The sequence below is a fragment of the Leptodactylus fuscus genome, chromosome 4 (genome assembly GCF_031893055.1).
Source record: "Leptodactylus fuscus isolate aLepFus1 chromosome 4, aLepFus1.hap2, whole genome shotgun sequence".
Taxonomy (NCBI): domain Eukaryota; kingdom Metazoa; phylum Chordata; class Amphibia; order Anura; family Leptodactylidae; genus Leptodactylus; species Leptodactylus fuscus.
This window is the reverse complement of record NC_134268.1, coordinates 41,076,844-41,091,843: the sequence shown is the minus strand read 5'-3', so window position 1 is coordinate 41,091,843 and position 15,000 is coordinate 41,076,844. Positions and strand designations below refer to the sequence as shown.

The following is a 15,000-nucleotide window of genomic DNA, read 5'->3' as shown; positions in this document are numbered from 1 at the left end:
GGGATGGTTTCTTAGCCCTGCGCAGACCCTGCGCCCAGTCCTTTTGAAAGAGGTCGGCTGCGGCCTGTGACTGGTTGCTGAACCACACCTGTGGGTATAAGGGCTGTCCCCAGCCCTTGCACTGCTCCTGCTGGAATATGAAGTTCCCTTAAGAGAAGGCAAAAAGTGAAGAAAAAGGCCTAGCGTGGAGTAGTGCAAAGAGCTGACGGCAGCCAGGCTGCAAACTAGAAGAGGAGTAAGTGAGAGGCCTGTCTCTGCCTACGGTCACACCACCCTGAACACGCCCGATCTCGTCTGATCTTGGAAGCTAAGCAGGGTCGGCCTGGTTAGTACTTGGATTGGAGACCACCTCAGAATGCCAGGTGCTGTAGGCTTTTGCTTTTCCTCACTTCCACCAGCAGGGGGTCACTCTCCTCTAAGCCATTTTTACATTCACTTTTTACACTGCACACTTGCTTCTTTTACATTCGCTTTCTCTCTTGCACTCTTTAGTCCTTGCAAAATCCTAGTATTCTCATTCGTACCGCTATCACTCTTAGCAGCTGCAGCCACAGCGGGCATGGTGGCCACCAGCGTTGTGGCTTTTTACTTTTAATAATAGCAGGCTTCATTTCCATAGCATCTGGGCCTCCCGCCGGGCTGGAAGCCATAGCTAGTAACCTGCAGACCAATTTACAGGGCAACACAGGCTGAACATCTTTGCAGGCAACGCGCCCTAGGAAAAGAGAAGCCGACTGAAAAGCAGCTTCGCTTCGAGGTACGGACAACCATCTCACCTTCTTCCTTAGCCGACTCCTGGACAACAGGCTCCGACCCAGCTTGCTCTTTCTTTCACCCCCGGGATGGTTTCTTAGCCCTGCGCAGACCCTGCGCCCAGCCCTTTTGAAAGAGGGCGGCTGCGGCCTGTGACTGGTTGCTGAACCACACCTGTGGGTATAAGGGCCGCCCCCAGCCCTTGCACTGCTCCTGCTGGAATATGAAGTTCCCTTAAGAGAAGGCAAAAAGTGAAGAAAAAGGCCTAGCGTGGAGTAGTGCAATGAGCTGCCGGCAGCCAGGCTGCAAAGTAGAAGAGGAGTAAGTGAGAGGCCTGTCTCTGCCTACGGCCACACCACCCTGAACATACCCGATCTCGTCTGATCTCGGAAGCTAAGCAGGGTCGGGCCTGGTTAGTACTTGGATGGGAGACTGCCTGGGAATACCAGGTGCTGTAGGCTTTTGCTTTTCCTCACTTCCACCAGCAGGGGGTCACTCTCCTCTATGCCATTTTTACATTCACTTTTTACACTGCACACTTGCTTCTTTTACATTCGCTTTCTCTCTTGCACTCTTTAGTCCTTGCAAAATCCTAGTATTCTCATTCGTATCGCTTTCACTCTTACCAGCTGCAGCCGCGGCCGCAGCGGGCGTGCTGGCCACCAGCGTTGTGGCTTTTTACTTTTAATAATAGCAGGCTTCATTTCCATAGCATCTGGGCCTCCCGCCGGGCTGGAGGCCATAGCTAGTAACCTGCAGACCAATTTACAGGGCAACACAGGCTGAACATCATTGCAGGCAACGCGCCCTAGGAAAAGAGAAGCCGACTAAAAAGCAGCTTCGCTTCCAGGCACGGGCAACCATCTCACCTTCTTCCTTAGCCGACTCCTGGACAACGGGCTCCGGCCCAGCTTGCTCTTTCTTTCACCCCCGGGATGGTTTCTTAGCCCTGCGTAGACCCTGCGCCCAGCCCTTTTGAAAGAGGGCGGCTGCGGCCTGTGACTGGTTGCTGAACCACACCTGTGGGTATAAGGGCCGCCCCCAGCCCTTGCACTGCTCCTGCTGGAATATGAAGTTCCCTTAAGAGAAGGCAAAAAGTGAAGAAAAAGGCTTAGCGTGGAGTAGTGCAAAGAGCTGCCGGCAGCCAGGCTGCAAAGTAGAAGAGGAGTAAGTGAGAGGCCTGTATCTGCCTACGGCCACACCACCCTGAACACGCCCGATCTCGTCTGATCTCGGAAGCTAAGCAGGGTCGGGCCTGGTCAGTACTTGGATGGGAGACCGCCTGGGAATACCAGGTGCTGTACGCTTTTGCTTTTCCTCACTTCCACCAGCAGGGGGTCACTCTCCTCTATGCCATTTTTACATTCACTTTTTACACTGCACACTTGCTTCTTTTACATTCGCTTTCTCAATTGCACTCTTTAGTCCTTGCAAAATCCTAGTATTCTCATTCGTACCTCTATCACTCTTAGCAGCTGCAGCCGCAGCGGGCGTGGTGGCCACCAGCGTTGTGGCTTTTTACTTTTAATAATAGCAGGCTTCATTTCCATAGCATCTGGGCCTCCCGCCGGGCTGGAGGCCATAGCTAGTAACCTGCAGACCAATTTACAGGGCAACACAGGCTGAACATCTTTGCAGGCAACGCGCCCTAGGAAAAGAGAAGCCGACTGAAAAGCAGCTTCGCTTCCAGGCACGGGCAACCATCTCACCTTCTTCCTCAGCCGACTCCTGGACAACGGGCTCCGGCCCAGCTTGCTCTTTCTTTCACCCCCGGAATGGTTTCTTAGCCCTGCGCAGACCCTGCGCCCAGCCCTTTTGAAAGAGGGCGGCTGCGGCCTGTGACTGGTTGCTGAACCACACCTGTGGGTATAAGGGCCGCCCCCAGCCCTTGCACTGCTCCTGCTGGAATATGAAGTTCCCTTAAGAGAAGGCAAAAAGTGAAGAAAAAGGCTTAGCGTGGAGTAGTGCAAAGAGCTGCCGGCAGCCAGGCTGCAAAGTAGAAGAGGAGTAAGTGAGAGCCCTGTCTCTGCCTATGGCCACACCACCCTGAACACGCCCGATCTCGTCTGATCTCGGAAGCTAAGCAGGGTCGGGCCTGGTTAGTACTTGGATGGGAGACCGCCTGGGAATAACAGGTGCTGTAGGCTTTTGCTTTTCCTCACTTCCACCAGCAGGGGGTCACTCTCCTCAATGCCATTTTTACATTCACTTTTTACACTGCACACTTGCTTCTTTTACATTCGCTTTCTCAATTGCACTCTTTAGTCCTTGCAAAATCCTAGTATTCTCATTCGTACCTCTATCACTCTTAGCAGCTGCAGCCACAGCGGGCGTGGTGGCCACCAGCGTTGTGGCTTTTTACTTTTAATAATAGCAGGCTTCATTTCCATAGCATCTGGGCCTCCCGCCGGGCTGGAGGCCATAGCTAGTAACCTGCAGACCAATTTACAGGGCAACACAGGCTGAACATCTTTGCAGGAAACGCGCCCTAGAAAAAGAGAAGCCAACTGAAAAGCAGCTTCGCTTCCAGGCACGGGCAACCATCTCACCTTCTTCCTTAGCCGACTCCTGGACAACGGGCTCCGGCCCAGCTTGCTCTTTCTTTCACCCCCAGGGATGGTTTCTTAGCCCTGCGCAGACCCTGCGCCCAGCCCTTTTGAAAGAGGGCGGCTGCGGCCTGTGACTGGTTGCTGAACCACACCTGTGGGTATAAGGGCCGCCCCCAGCCCTTGCACTGCTCCTGCTGGAATATGAAGTTCCCTTAAGAGAAGGCAAAAAGTGAAGAAAAAGGCCTAGCGTGGAGTAGTGCAAAGAGCTGCCGTCAGCCAGGCTGCAAAGTAGAAGAGGAGTAAGTGAGAGGCTTGTCTCTGCCTACGGCCACACCACCCTGAACACGCCCGATCTCGTCTGATCTTGGAAGCTAAGAAGGGTTGGGCCTGGTTAGTACTTGGATGGGAGACCGCCTGGGAATACCAGGTGCTGTAGGCTTTTGCTTTTCCTCACTTCCACCAGCAGGGGGTCACTCTCCTCTATGCCATTTTTACATTCACTTTTTACACTGCACACATGCTTCTTTTACATTCGCTTTCTCTCTTGCACTCTTTAGTCCTTGCAAAATCCTAGTATTCTCATTCGTACCGCTATCACTCTTAGCAGCTGCAGCCGCAGCGGGCATGGTGGCCACCAGCGTTGTGGCTTTTTACTTTTAATAATAGCAGGCTTCATTTCCATAGCATCTGGGCCTCCCGCCGGGCTGGAGGCCATAGCTAGTAACCTGCAGACCAATTTACAGGGCAACACAGGCTGAACATCTTTGCAGGCAACGCGCCCTAGGAAAAGAGAAGCCGACTGAAAAGCAGCTTCGCTTCCAGGCACGGGCAACCATCTCACCTTCTTCCTCAGCCGACTCCTGGACAACGGGCTCCGGCCCAGCTTGCTCTTTCTTTCACCCCCGGGATGGTTTCTTAGCCCTGCGCAGACCCTGCGCCCAGCCCTTTTGAAAGAGGGCGGCTGCGGCCTGTGACTGGTTGCTGAACCACACCTGTGGGTATAAGGGCCGCCCCCAGCCCTTGCACTGCTCCTGCTGGAATATGAAGTTCCCTTAAGAAAAGGCAAAAAGTGAAGAAAAAGGCTTAGCGTGGAGTAGTGCAAAGAGCTGCCGGCAGCCAGGCTGCAAAGTAGAAGAGGAGTAAGTGAGAGGCCTGTCTCTGCCTACGGCCACACCACCCTGAACATACCCGATCTCGTCTGATCTCGGAAGCTAAGCAGGGTCGGGCCTGGTTAGTACTTGGATGGGAGACCGCCTGGGAATACCAGGTGCTGTAGGCTTTTGCTTTTCCTCACTTCCACCAGCAGGGGGTCACTCTCCTCTATGCCATTTTTACATTCACTTTTTACACTGCACACTTGCTTCTTTTACATTCGCTTTCTCTCTTGCACTCTTTAGTCCTTGCAAAATCCTAGCATTCTCATTCGTATCGCTATCACTCTTAGCAGCTGCAGCTGCAGCCGCAGCGGGCGTGGTGGCCACCAGCGTTGTGGCTTTTTACTTTTAATAATAGCAGGCTTCATTTCCATAGCATCTGGGCCTCCCGCCGGGCTGGAGGCCATAGCTAGTAACCTGCAGACCAATTTACAGGGCAACACAGGCTGAACATCTTTGCAGGCAACGCGCCCTAGGAAAAGAGAAGCCGACTGAAAAGCAGCTTTGCTTCCAGGCACGGGCAACCATCTCACCTTCTTCCTTAGCCGACTCCTGGACAACGGGCTCCGGCCCAGATTGCTCTTTCTTTCACCCCCGGGATGGTTTCTTAGCCCTGCGCAGACCCTGCGCCCAGCCCTTTTGAAAGAGGGCGGCTGCGGCCTGTGACTGGTTGCTGAACCACACCTGTGGGTATAAGGGCCGCCCCCAGCCCTTGCACTGCTCCTGCTGGAATATGAAGTTCCCTTAAGAGAAGGCAAAAAGTGAAGAAAAAGGCTTAGCGTGGAGTAGTGCAAAGAGCTGCCGGCAGCCAGGCTGCAAAGTAGAAGAGGAGTAAGTGAGAGCCCTGTTTCTGCCTACGGCCACACCACCCTGAACACGCCCGATCTCGTCTGATCTCGGAAGCTAAGCAGGGTCGGGCCTGGTTAGTACTTGGATGGGAGACCGCTTGGGAATACCAGGTGCTGTAGGCTTTTGCTTTTCCTCACTTCCACCAGCAGGGGGTCACTCTCCTCTATGCCATTTTTACATTCACTTTTTACACTGCACACTTGCTTCTTTTACATTCGCTTTCTCAATTGCACTCTTTAGTCCTTGCAAAATCCTAGTATTCTCATTCGTACCTCTATCACTCTTAGCAGCTGCAGCCACAGCGGGCGTGGTGGCCACCAGCGTTGTGGCTTTTTACTTTTAATAATAGCAGGCTTCATTTCCATAGCATCTGGGCCTCCCGCCGGGCTGGAGGCCATAGCTAGTAACCTGCAGACCAATTTACAGGGCAACACAGGCTGAACATCTTTGCAGGCAACGCGCCCTAGGAAAAGAGAAGCCGACTGAAAAGCAGCTTCGCTTCCAGGCACGGGCAACCATCTCACCTTCTTCCTTAGCCGACTCCTGGACAACGGGCTCCGGCCCAGCTTGCTCTTTCTTTCACCCCCGGGATGGTTTCTTAGCCCTGCGCAGACCCTGCGCCCAGCCCTTTTGAAAGAGGGCGGCTGCGGCCTGTGACTGGTTGCTGAACCACACCTGTGGGTATAAGGGCCGCCCCCAGCCCTTGCACTGCTCCTGCTGGAATATGAAGTTCCCTTAAGAGAAGGCAAAAAGTGAAGAAAAAGGCCTAGCGTGGAGTAGTGCAAAGAGCTGCCGGCAGCCAGGCTGCAAAGTAGAAGAGGAGTAAGTGAGAGGCTTGTCTCTGCCTACGGCCACACCACCCTGAACACGCCCGATCTCGTCTGATCTTGGAAGCTAAGAAGGGTCGGGCCTGGTTAGTACTTGGATGGGAGACCGCCTGGGAATACCAGGTGCTGTAGGCTTTTGCTTTTCCTCACTTCCACCAGCAGGGGGTCACTCTCCTCTATGCCATTTTTACATTCACTTTTTACACTGCACACTTGCTTCTTTTACATTCACTTTCTCTCTTGCACTCTTTAGTCCTTGCAAAATCCTAGTATTCTCATTCGTACCGCTATCACTCTTAGCAGCTGCAGCCGCAGCGGGCATGGTGGCCACCAGCGTTGTGGCTTTTTACTTTTAATAATAGCAGGCTTCATTTCCATAGCATCTGGGCCTCCCGCCGGGCTGGAGGCCATAGCTAGTAACCTGCAGACCAATTTACAGGGCAACACAGGCTGAACATCTTTGCAGGCAACGCGCCCTAGGAAAAGAGAAGCCGACTGAAAAGCAGCTTCGCTTCCAGGCACGGGCAACCATCTCACCTTCTTCCTCAGCCGACTCCTGGACAACGGGCTCCGGCCCAGCTTGCTCTTTCTTTCACCCCCGGGATGGTTTCTTAGCCCTGCGCAGACCCTGCGCCCAGCCCTTTTGAAAGAGGGCGGCTGCGGCCTGTGACTGGTTGCTGAACCACACCTGTGGGTATAAGGGCCGCCCCCAGCCCTTGCACTGCTCCTGCTGGAATATGAAGTTCCCTTAAGAAAAGGCAAAAAGTGAAGAAAAAGGCTTAGCGTGGAGTAGTGCAAAGAGCTGCCGGCAGCCAGGCTGCAAAGTAGAAGAGGAGTAAGTGAGAGGCCTGTCTCTGCCTACGGCCACACCACCCTGAACATACCCGATCTCGTCTGATCTCGGAAGCTAAGCAGTGTCGGGCCTGGTTAGTACTTGGATGGGAGACCGCCTGGGAATACCAGGTGCTGTAGGCTTTTGCTTTTCCTCACTTCCACCAGCAGGGGGTCACTCTCCTCTATGCCATTTTTACATTCACTTTTTACACTGCACACTTGCTTCTTTTACATTCGCTTTCTCTCTTGCACTCTTTAGTCCTTGCAAAATCCTAGTATTCTCATTCGTACCTCTATCACTCTTAGCAGCTGCAGCCGCAGCGGGCGTGGTGGCCACCAGCGTTGTGGTTTTTTACTTTTAATAATAGCAGGCTTCATTTCCATAGCATCTGGGCCTCCCGCCGGGCTGGAGGCCATAGCTAGTAACCTGCAGACCAATTTACAGGGCAACACAGGCTGAACATCTTTGCAGGCAACGCGCCCTAGGAAAAGAGAAGCCGACTGAAAAGCAGCTTTGCTTCCAGGCACGGGCAACCATCTCACCTTCTTCCTTAGCCGACTCCTGGACAACGGGCTCCGGCCCAGATTGCTCTTTCTTTCACCCCCGGGATGGTTTCTTAGCCCTGCGCAGACCCTGCGCCCAGCCCTTTTGAAAGAGGGCGGCTGCGGCCTGTGACTGGTTGCTGAACCACACCTGTGGGTATAAGGGCCGCCCCCAGCCCTTGCACTGCTCCTGCTGGAATATGAAGTTCCCTTAAGAGAAGGCAAAAAGTGAAGAAAAAGGCTTAGCGTGGAGTAGTGCAAAGAGCTGCCGGCAGCCAGGCTGCAAAGTAGAAGAGGAGTAAGTGAGAGCCCTGTCTCTGCCTACGGCCACACCACCCTGAACACGCCCGATCTCGTCTGATCTCGGAAGCTAAGCAGGGTCGGGCCTGGTTAGTACTTGGATGGGAGACCGCTTGGGAATACCGGGTGCTATAGGCTTTTGCTTTTCCTCACTTCCACCAGCAGGGGGTCACTCTCCTCTATGCCATTTTTACATTCACTTTTTACACTGCACACTTGCTTCTTTTACATTCGCTTTCTCAATTGCACTCTTTAGTCCTTGCAAAATCCTAGTATTCTCATTCGTACCTCTATCACTCTTAGCAGCTGCAGCCACAGCGGGCGTGGTGGCCACCAGCGTTGTGGCTTTTTACTTTTAATAATAGCAGGCTTCATTTCCATAGCATCTGGGCCTCCCGCCGGGCTGGAGGCCATAGCTAGTAACCTGCAGACCAATTTACAGGGCAACACAGGCTGAACATCTTTGCAGGCAACGCGCCCTAGGAAAAGAGAAGCCGACTGAAAAGCAGCTTCGCTTCCAGGCACGGGCAACCATCTCACCTTCTTCCTCAGCCGACTCCTGGACAACGGGCTCCGGCCCAGCTTGCTCTTTCTTTCACCCCCGGGATGGTTTCTTAGCCCTGCGCAGACCCTGCGCCCAGCCCTTTTGAAAGAGGGCGGCTGCGGCCTGTGACTGGTTGCTGAACCACACCTGTGGGTATAAGGGCCGCCCCCAGCCCTTGCACTGCTCCTGCTGGAATATGAAGTTCCCTTAAGAAAAGGCAAAAAGTGAAGAAAAAGGCTTAGCGTGGAGTAGTGCAAAGAGCTGCCGGCAGCCAGGCTGCAAAGTAGAAGAGGAGTAAGTGAGAGGCCTGTCTCTGCCTACGGCCACACCACCCTGAACATACCCGATCTCGTCTGATCTCGGAAGCTAAGCAGGGTCGGGCCTGGTTAGTACTTGGATGGGAGACCGCCTGGGAATACCAGGTGCTGTAGGCTTTTGCTTTTCCTCACTTCCACCAGCAGGGGGTCACTCTCCTCTATGCCATTTTTACATTCACTTTTTACACTGCACACTTGCTTCTTTTACATTCGCTTTCTCTCTTGCACTCTTTAGTCCTTGCAAAATCCTAGTATTCTCATTCGTACCTCTATCACTCTTAGCAGCTGCAGCCGCAGCGGGCGTGGTGGCCACCAGCGTTGTGGCTTTTTACTTTTAATAATAGCAGGCTTCATTTCCATAGCATCTGGGCCTCCCGCCGGGCTGGAGGCCATAGCTAGTAACCTGCAGACCAATTTACAGGGCAACACAGGCTGAACATCTTTGCAGGCAACGCGCCCTAGGAAAAGAGAAGCCGACTGAAAAGCAGCTTCGCTTCCAGGCACGGGCAACCATCTCACCTTCTTCCTTAGCCGACTCCTGGACAACGGGCTCCGGCCCAGCTTGCTCTTTCTTTCACCCCCGGGATGGTTTCTTAGCCCTGCGCAGACCCTGCGCCCAGCCCTTTTGAAAGAGGGCGGCTGCGGCCTGTGACTGGTTGCTGAACCACACCTGTGGGTATAAGGGCCGCCCCCAGCCCTTGCACTGCTCCTGCTGGAATATGAAGTTCCCTTAAGAGAAGGCAAAAAGTGAAGAAAAAGGCTTAGCGTGGAGTAGTGCAAAGAGCTGCCGGCAGCCTGGCTGCAAAGGAGAAGAGGAGTAAGTGAGAGCCCTGTCTCTGCCTACGGCCACACCACCCTGAACACGCCCGATCTCGTCTGATCTCGGAAGCTAAGCAGGGTCGGGCCTGGTTAGTACTTGGATGGGAGACCGCTTGGGAATACCAGGTGCTGTAGGCTTTTGCTTTTCCTCACTTCCACCAGCAGGGGGTCACTCTCCTCTATGCCATTTTTACATTCACTTTTTACACTGCACACTTGCTTCTTTTACATTCGCTTTCTCAATTGCACTCTTTAGTCCTTGCAAAATCCTAGTATTCTCATTCGTACCTCTATCACTCTTAGCAGCTGCAGCCACAGCGGGCGTGGTGGCCACCAGCGTTGTGGCTTTTTACTTTTAATAATAGCAGGCTTCATTTCCATAGCATCTGGGCCTCCCGCCGGGCTGGAGGCCACAGCTAGTAACCTGCAGACCAATTTACAGGGCAACACAGGCTGAACATCTTTGCAGGCAACGCGCCCTAGGAAAAGAGAAGCCGACTGAAAAGCAGCTTCGCTTCCAGGCACGGGCAACCATCTCACCTTCTTCCTTAGCCGACTCCTGGACAACGGGCTCCGGCCCAGCTTGCTCTTTCTTTCACCCCCGGGATGGTTTCTTAGCCCTGCGCAGACCCTGCGCCCAGCCCTTTTGAAAGAGGGCGGCTGCGGCCTGTGACTGGTTGCTGAACCACACCTGTGGGTATAAGGGCCGCCCCCAGCCCTTGCACTGCTCCTGCTGGAATATGAAGTTCCCTTAAGAGAAGGCAAAAAGTGAAGAAAAAGGCCTAGCGTGGAGTAGTGCAAAGAGCTGCCGGCAGCCAGGCTGCAAAGTAGAAGAGGAGTAAGTGAGAGGCCTGTCTCTGCCTACGGCCACACCACCCTGAACATACCCGATCTCGTCTGATCTCGGAAGCTAAGCAGGGTCGGGCCTGGTTAGTACTTGGATGGGAGACCGCCTGGGAATACCAGGTGCTGTAGGCTTTTGCTTTTCCTCACTTCCACCAGCAGGGGGTCACTCTCCTCTATGCCATTTTTACATTCACTTTTTACACTGCACACTTGCTTCTTTTACATTCGCTTTCTCTCTTGCACTCTTTAGTCCTTGCAAAATCCTAGTATTCTCATTCGTACCTCTATCACTCTTAGCAGCTGCAGCCGCAGCGGGCGTGGTGGCCACCAGCGTTGTGGCTTTTTACTTTTAATAATAGCAGGCTTCATTTCCATAGCATCTGGGCCTCCCGCCGGGCTGGAGGCCATAGCTAGTAACCTGCAGACCAATTTACAGGGCAACACAGGCTGAACATCTTTGCAGGCAACGCGCCCTAGGAAAAGAGAAGCCGACTGAAAAGCAGCTTTGCTTCCAGGCACGGGCAACCATCTCACCTTCTTCCTTAGCCGACTCCTGGACAACGGGCTCCGGCCCAGATTGCTCTTTCTTTCACCCCCGGGATGGTTTCTTAGCCCTGCGCAGACCCTGCGCCCAGCCCTTTTGAAAGAGGGCGGCTGCGGCCTGTGACTGGTTGCTGAACCACACCTGTGGGTATAAGGGCCGCCCCCAGCCCTTGCACTGCTCCTGCTGGAATATGAAGTTCCCTTAAGAGAAGGCAAAAAGTGAAGAAAAAGGCTTAGCGTGGAGTAGTGCAAAGAGCTGCCGGCAGCCAGGCTGCAAAGTAGAAGAGGAGTAAGTGAGAGCCCTGTCTCTGCCTACGGCCACACCACCCTGAACACGCCCGATCTCGTCTGATCTCGGAAGCTAAGCAGGGTCGGGCCTGGTTAGTACTTGGATGGGAGACCGCTTGGGAATACCAGGTGCTGTAGGCTTTTGCTTTTCCTCACTTCCACCAGCAGGGGGTCACTCTCCTCTATGCCATTTTTACATTCACTTTTTACACTGCACACTTGCTTCTTTTACATTCGCTTTCTCAATTGCACTCTTTAGTCCTTGCAAAATCCTAGTATTCTCATTCGTACCTCTATCACTCTTAGCAGCTGCAGCCACAGCGGGCGTGGTGGCCACCAGCGTTGTGGCTTTTTACTTTTAATAATAGCAGGCTTCATTTCCATAGCATCTGGGCCTCCCGCCGGGCTGGAGGCCATAGCTAGTAACCTGCAGACCAATTTACAGGGCAACACAGGCTGAACATCTTTGCAGGCAACGCGCCCTAGGAAAAGAGAAGCCGACTGAAAAGCAGCTTCGCTTCCAGGCACGGGCAACCATCTCACCTTCTTCCTCAGCCGACTCCTGGACAACGGGCTCCGGCCCAGCTTGCTCTTTCTTTCACCCCCGGGATGGTTTCTTAGCCCTGCGCAGACCCTGCGCCCAGCCCTTTTGAAAGAGGGCGGCTGCGGCCTGTGACTGGTTGCTGAACCACACCTGTGGGTATAAGGGCCGCCCCCAGCCCTTGCACTGCTCCTGCTGGAATATGAAGTTCCCTTAAGAAAAGGCAAAAAGTGAAGAAAAAGGCTTAGCGTGGAGTAGTGCAAAGAGCTGCCGGCAGCCAGGCTGCAAAGTAGAAGAGGAGTAAGTGAGAGGCCTGTCTCTGCCTACGGCCACACCACCCTGAACATACCCGATCTCGTCTGATCTCGGAAGCTAAGCAGGGTCGGGCCTGGTTAGTACTTGGATGGGAGACCGCCTGGGAATACCAGGTGCTGTAGGCTTTTGCTTTTCCTCACTTCCACCAGCAGGGGGTCACTCTCCTCTATGCCATTTTTACATTCACTTTTTACACTGCACACTTGCTTCTTTTACATTCGCTTTCTCTCTTGCACTCTTTAGTCCTTGCAAAATCCTAGTATTCTCATTCGTACCTCTATCACTCTTAGCAGCTGCAGCCGCAGCGGGCGTGGTGGCCACCAGCGTTGTGGCTTTTTACTTTTAATAATAGCAGGCTTCATTTCCATAGCATCTGGGCCTCCCGCCGGGCTGGAGGCCATAGCTAGTAACCTGCAGACCAATTTACAGGGCAACACAGGCTGAACATCTTTGCAGGCAACGCGCCCTAGGAAAAGAGAAGCCGACTGAAAAGCAGCTTCGCTTCCAGGCACGGGCAACCATCTCACCTTCTTCCTTAGCCGACTCCTGGACAACGGGCTCCGGCCCAGCTTGCTCTTTCTTTCACCCCCGGGATGGTTTCTTAGCCCTGCGCAGACCCTGCGCCCAGCCCTTTTGAAAGAGGGCGGCTGCGGCCTGTGACTGGTTGCTGAACCACACCTGTGGGTATAAGGGCCGCCCCCAGCCCTTGCACTGCTCCTGCTGGAATATGAAGTTCCCTTAAGAGAAGGCAAAAAGTGAAGAAAAAGGCTTAGCGTGGAGTAGTGCAAAGAGCTGCCGGCAGCCAGGCTGCAAAGTAGAAGAGGAGTAAGTGAGAGCCCTGTCTCTGCCTACGGCCACACCACCCTGAACACGCCCGATCTCGTCTGATCTCGGAAGCTAAGCAGGGTCGGGCCTGGTTAGTACTTGGATGGGAGACCGCTTGGGAATACCAGGTGCTGTAGGCTTTTGCTTTTCCTCACTTCCACCAGCAGGGGGTCACTCTCCTCTATGCCATTTTTACATTCACTTTTTACACTGCACACTTGCTTCTTTTACATTCGCTTTCTCTCTTGCACTCTTTAGTCCTTGCAAAATCCTAGTATTCTCATTCGTACCTCTATCACTCTTAGCAGCTGCAGCCGCAGCGGGCGTGGTGGCCACCAGCGTTGTGGCTTTTTACTTTTAATAATAGCAGGCTTCATTTCCATAGCATCTGGGCCTCCCGCCGGGCTGGAGGCCATAGCTAGTAACCTGCAGACCAATTTACAGGGCAACACAGGCTGAACATCTTTGCAGGCAACGCGCCCTAGGAAAAGAGAAGCCGACTGAAAAGCAGCTTCGCTTCCAGGCACGGGCAACCATCTCACCTTCTTCCTTAGCCGACTCCTGGACAACGGGCTCCGGCCCAGCTTGCTCTTTCTTTCACCCCCGGGATGGTTTCTTAGCCCTGCGCAGACCCTGCGCCCAGCCCTTTTGAAAGAGGGCGGCTGCGGCCTGTGACTGGTTGCTGAACCACACCTGTGGGTATAAGGGCCGCCCCCAGCCCTTGCACTGCTCCTGCTGGAATATGAAGTTCCCTTAAGAAAAGGCAAAAAGTGAAGAAAAAGGCTTAGCGTGGAGTAGTGCAAAGAGCTGCCGGCAGCCAGGCTGCAAAGTAGAAGAGGAGTAAGTGAGAGCCCTGTCTCTGCCTACGGCCACACCACCCTGAACATACCCGATCTCGTCTGATCTCGGAAGCTAAGCAGGGTCGGGCCTGGTTAGTACTTGGATGGGAGACCGCCTGGGAATACCAGGTGCTGTAGGCTTTTGCTTTTCCTCACTTCCACCAGCAGGGGGTCACTCTCCTCTATGCCATTTTTACATTCACTTTTTACACTGCACACTTGCTTCTTTTACATTCGCTTTCTCTCTTGCACTCTTTAGTCCTTGCAAAATCCTAGTATTCTCATTCGTACCGCTATCACTCTTAGCAGCTGCAGCCGCAGCGGGCGTGGTGGCCACCAGCGTTGTGGCTTTTTACTTTTAATAATAGCAGGCTTCATTTCCATAGCATCTGGGCCTCCCGCCGGGCTGGAGGCCATAGCTAGTAACCTGCAGACCAATTTACAGGGCAAGACAGGCTGAACATCTTTGCAGGCAACGCGCCCTAGGAAAAGAGAAGCCGACTGAAAAGCAGCTTCGCTTCCAGGCACGGGCAACCATCTTACCTTCTTCCTTAGCCGACTCCTGGACAACGGGCTCCGGCCCAGCTTGCTCTTTCTTTCACCCCCGGGATGGTTTCTTAACCCTGCGCAGACCCTGCGCCCAGCCCTTTTGAAAGAGGGCGGCTGCGGCCTGTGACTGGTTGCTGAACCACACCTGTGGGTATAAGGGCCGCCCACAGCCCTTGCACTGCTCCTGCTGGAATATGAAGTTCCCTTAAGAGAAGGCAAAAAGTGAAGAAAAAGGCCTAGCGTGGAGTAGTGCAAAGAGCTGCCGGCAGCCAGGCTGCAAAGTAGAAGAGGAGTAAGTGAGAGGCCTGTCTCTGCCTACGGCCACACCACCCTGAACACGCCCGATCTCGTCTGATCTCGGAAGCTAAGCAGGGTCGGGCCTGGTTAGTACTTGGATGGGAGACCGCCTGGGAATACCAGGTGCTGTATGCTTTTGCTTTTCCTCACTTCCACCAGCAGGGGGTCACTCTCCTCTATGCTATTTTTACATTCACTTTTTACACTGCACACTTGCTTCTTTTACATTCGCTTTCTCTCTTGCACTCTTTAGTCCTTGCAAAATCCTAGTATTCTCATTCGTACCGCTATCACTCTTAGCAGCTGCAGCCGCAGCGGGCGTGGTGGCCACCAGCGTTGTGGCTTTTTACTTTTAATAATAGCAGGCTTCATTTCCATAGCATCTGGGCCTCCCGCCGGGCTGGAGGCCATAGCTAGTAACCTGCAGACCAATTTACAGGGCAACACAGGCTGAACATCTTTGAGGGC

General features: G+C 53.6%; 17 non-coding genes and 1 pseudogene across 17 annotated transcripts; all 18 read left to right on the top strand.

Moving 5' to 3' along the window:
* Nucleotides 1-256: 256 nt before the first annotated feature.
* On the top strand, nucleotides 257-374 carry LOC142201531 (5S ribosomal RNA; annotated as a pseudogene).
* Nucleotides 375-1,095: 721 nt separating this feature from the next.
* Nucleotides 1,096-1,214, top strand: LOC142201818 (5S ribosomal RNA). The gene has a single exon (XR_012715707.1). It is a non-coding gene; the product is annotated as a 5S ribosomal RNA (ribosomal RNA).
* A 727-nt stretch (nucleotides 1,215-1,941) lies between these two features.
* Nucleotides 1,942-2,060, top strand: LOC142201967 (5S ribosomal RNA). The gene has a single exon (XR_012715848.1). It is a non-coding gene; the product is annotated as a 5S ribosomal RNA (ribosomal RNA).
* Nucleotides 2,061-2,781: 721 nt separating this feature from the next.
* Nucleotides 2,782-2,900, top strand: LOC142201869 (5S ribosomal RNA). The gene has a single exon (XR_012715755.1). It is a non-coding gene; the product is annotated as a 5S ribosomal RNA (ribosomal RNA).
* Nucleotides 2,901-3,622: 722 nt separating this feature from the next.
* On the top strand, nucleotides 3,623-3,741 carry LOC142201979 (5S ribosomal RNA). Its single transcript, XR_012715860.1, has one exon. It is a non-coding gene; the product is annotated as a 5S ribosomal RNA (ribosomal RNA).
* A 721-nt stretch (nucleotides 3,742-4,462) lies between these two features.
* Nucleotides 4,463-4,581, top strand: LOC142202208 (5S ribosomal RNA). The gene has a single exon (XR_012716072.1). It is a non-coding gene; the product is annotated as a 5S ribosomal RNA (ribosomal RNA).
* A 727-nt stretch (nucleotides 4,582-5,308) lies between these two features.
* Nucleotides 5,309-5,427, top strand: LOC142201622 (5S ribosomal RNA). The gene has a single exon (XR_012715547.1). It is a non-coding gene; the product is annotated as a 5S ribosomal RNA (ribosomal RNA).
* A 721-nt stretch (nucleotides 5,428-6,148) lies between these two features.
* On the top strand, nucleotides 6,149-6,267 carry LOC142202022 (5S ribosomal RNA). The gene has a single exon (XR_012715901.1). It is a non-coding gene; the product is annotated as a 5S ribosomal RNA (ribosomal RNA).
* Nucleotides 6,268-6,988: 721 nt separating this feature from the next.
* LOC142201887 (5S ribosomal RNA) lies at nucleotides 6,989-7,107 on the top strand. The gene has a single exon (XR_012715771.1). It is a non-coding gene; the product is annotated as a 5S ribosomal RNA (ribosomal RNA).
* Nucleotides 7,108-7,828: 721 nt separating this feature from the next.
* LOC142201941 (5S ribosomal RNA) lies at nucleotides 7,829-7,947 on the top strand. The gene has a single exon (XR_012715824.1). It is a non-coding gene; the product is annotated as a 5S ribosomal RNA (ribosomal RNA).
* Nucleotides 7,948-8,668: 721 nt separating this feature from the next.
* LOC142202197 (5S ribosomal RNA) lies at nucleotides 8,669-8,787 on the top strand. Its single transcript, XR_012716067.1, has one exon. It is a non-coding gene; the product is annotated as a 5S ribosomal RNA (ribosomal RNA).
* A 721-nt stretch (nucleotides 8,788-9,508) lies between these two features.
* Nucleotides 9,509-9,627, top strand: LOC142201621 (5S ribosomal RNA). Its single transcript, XR_012715546.1, has one exon. It is a non-coding gene; the product is annotated as a 5S ribosomal RNA (ribosomal RNA).
* A 721-nt stretch (nucleotides 9,628-10,348) lies between these two features.
* On the top strand, nucleotides 10,349-10,467 carry LOC142202184 (5S ribosomal RNA). Its single transcript, XR_012716056.1, has one exon. It is a non-coding gene; the product is annotated as a 5S ribosomal RNA (ribosomal RNA).
* Nucleotides 10,468-11,188: 721 nt separating this feature from the next.
* LOC142201620 (5S ribosomal RNA) lies at nucleotides 11,189-11,307 on the top strand. The gene has a single exon (XR_012715545.1). It is a non-coding gene; the product is annotated as a 5S ribosomal RNA (ribosomal RNA).
* Nucleotides 11,308-12,028: 721 nt separating this feature from the next.
* LOC142202172 (5S ribosomal RNA) lies at nucleotides 12,029-12,147 on the top strand. Its single transcript, XR_012716045.1, has one exon. It is a non-coding gene; the product is annotated as a 5S ribosomal RNA (ribosomal RNA).
* A 721-nt stretch (nucleotides 12,148-12,868) lies between these two features.
* Nucleotides 12,869-12,987, top strand: LOC142201619 (5S ribosomal RNA). The gene has a single exon (XR_012715544.1). It is a non-coding gene; the product is annotated as a 5S ribosomal RNA (ribosomal RNA).
* Nucleotides 12,988-13,708: 721 nt separating this feature from the next.
* On the top strand, nucleotides 13,709-13,827 carry LOC142202160 (5S ribosomal RNA). Its single transcript, XR_012716034.1, has one exon. It is a non-coding gene; the product is annotated as a 5S ribosomal RNA (ribosomal RNA).
* Nucleotides 13,828-14,548: 721 nt separating this feature from the next.
* Nucleotides 14,549-14,667, top strand: LOC142201799 (5S ribosomal RNA). Its single transcript, XR_012715689.1, has one exon. It is a non-coding gene; the product is annotated as a 5S ribosomal RNA (ribosomal RNA).
* The last annotated feature ends 333 nt before the right edge of the window (nucleotides 14,668-15,000 follow it).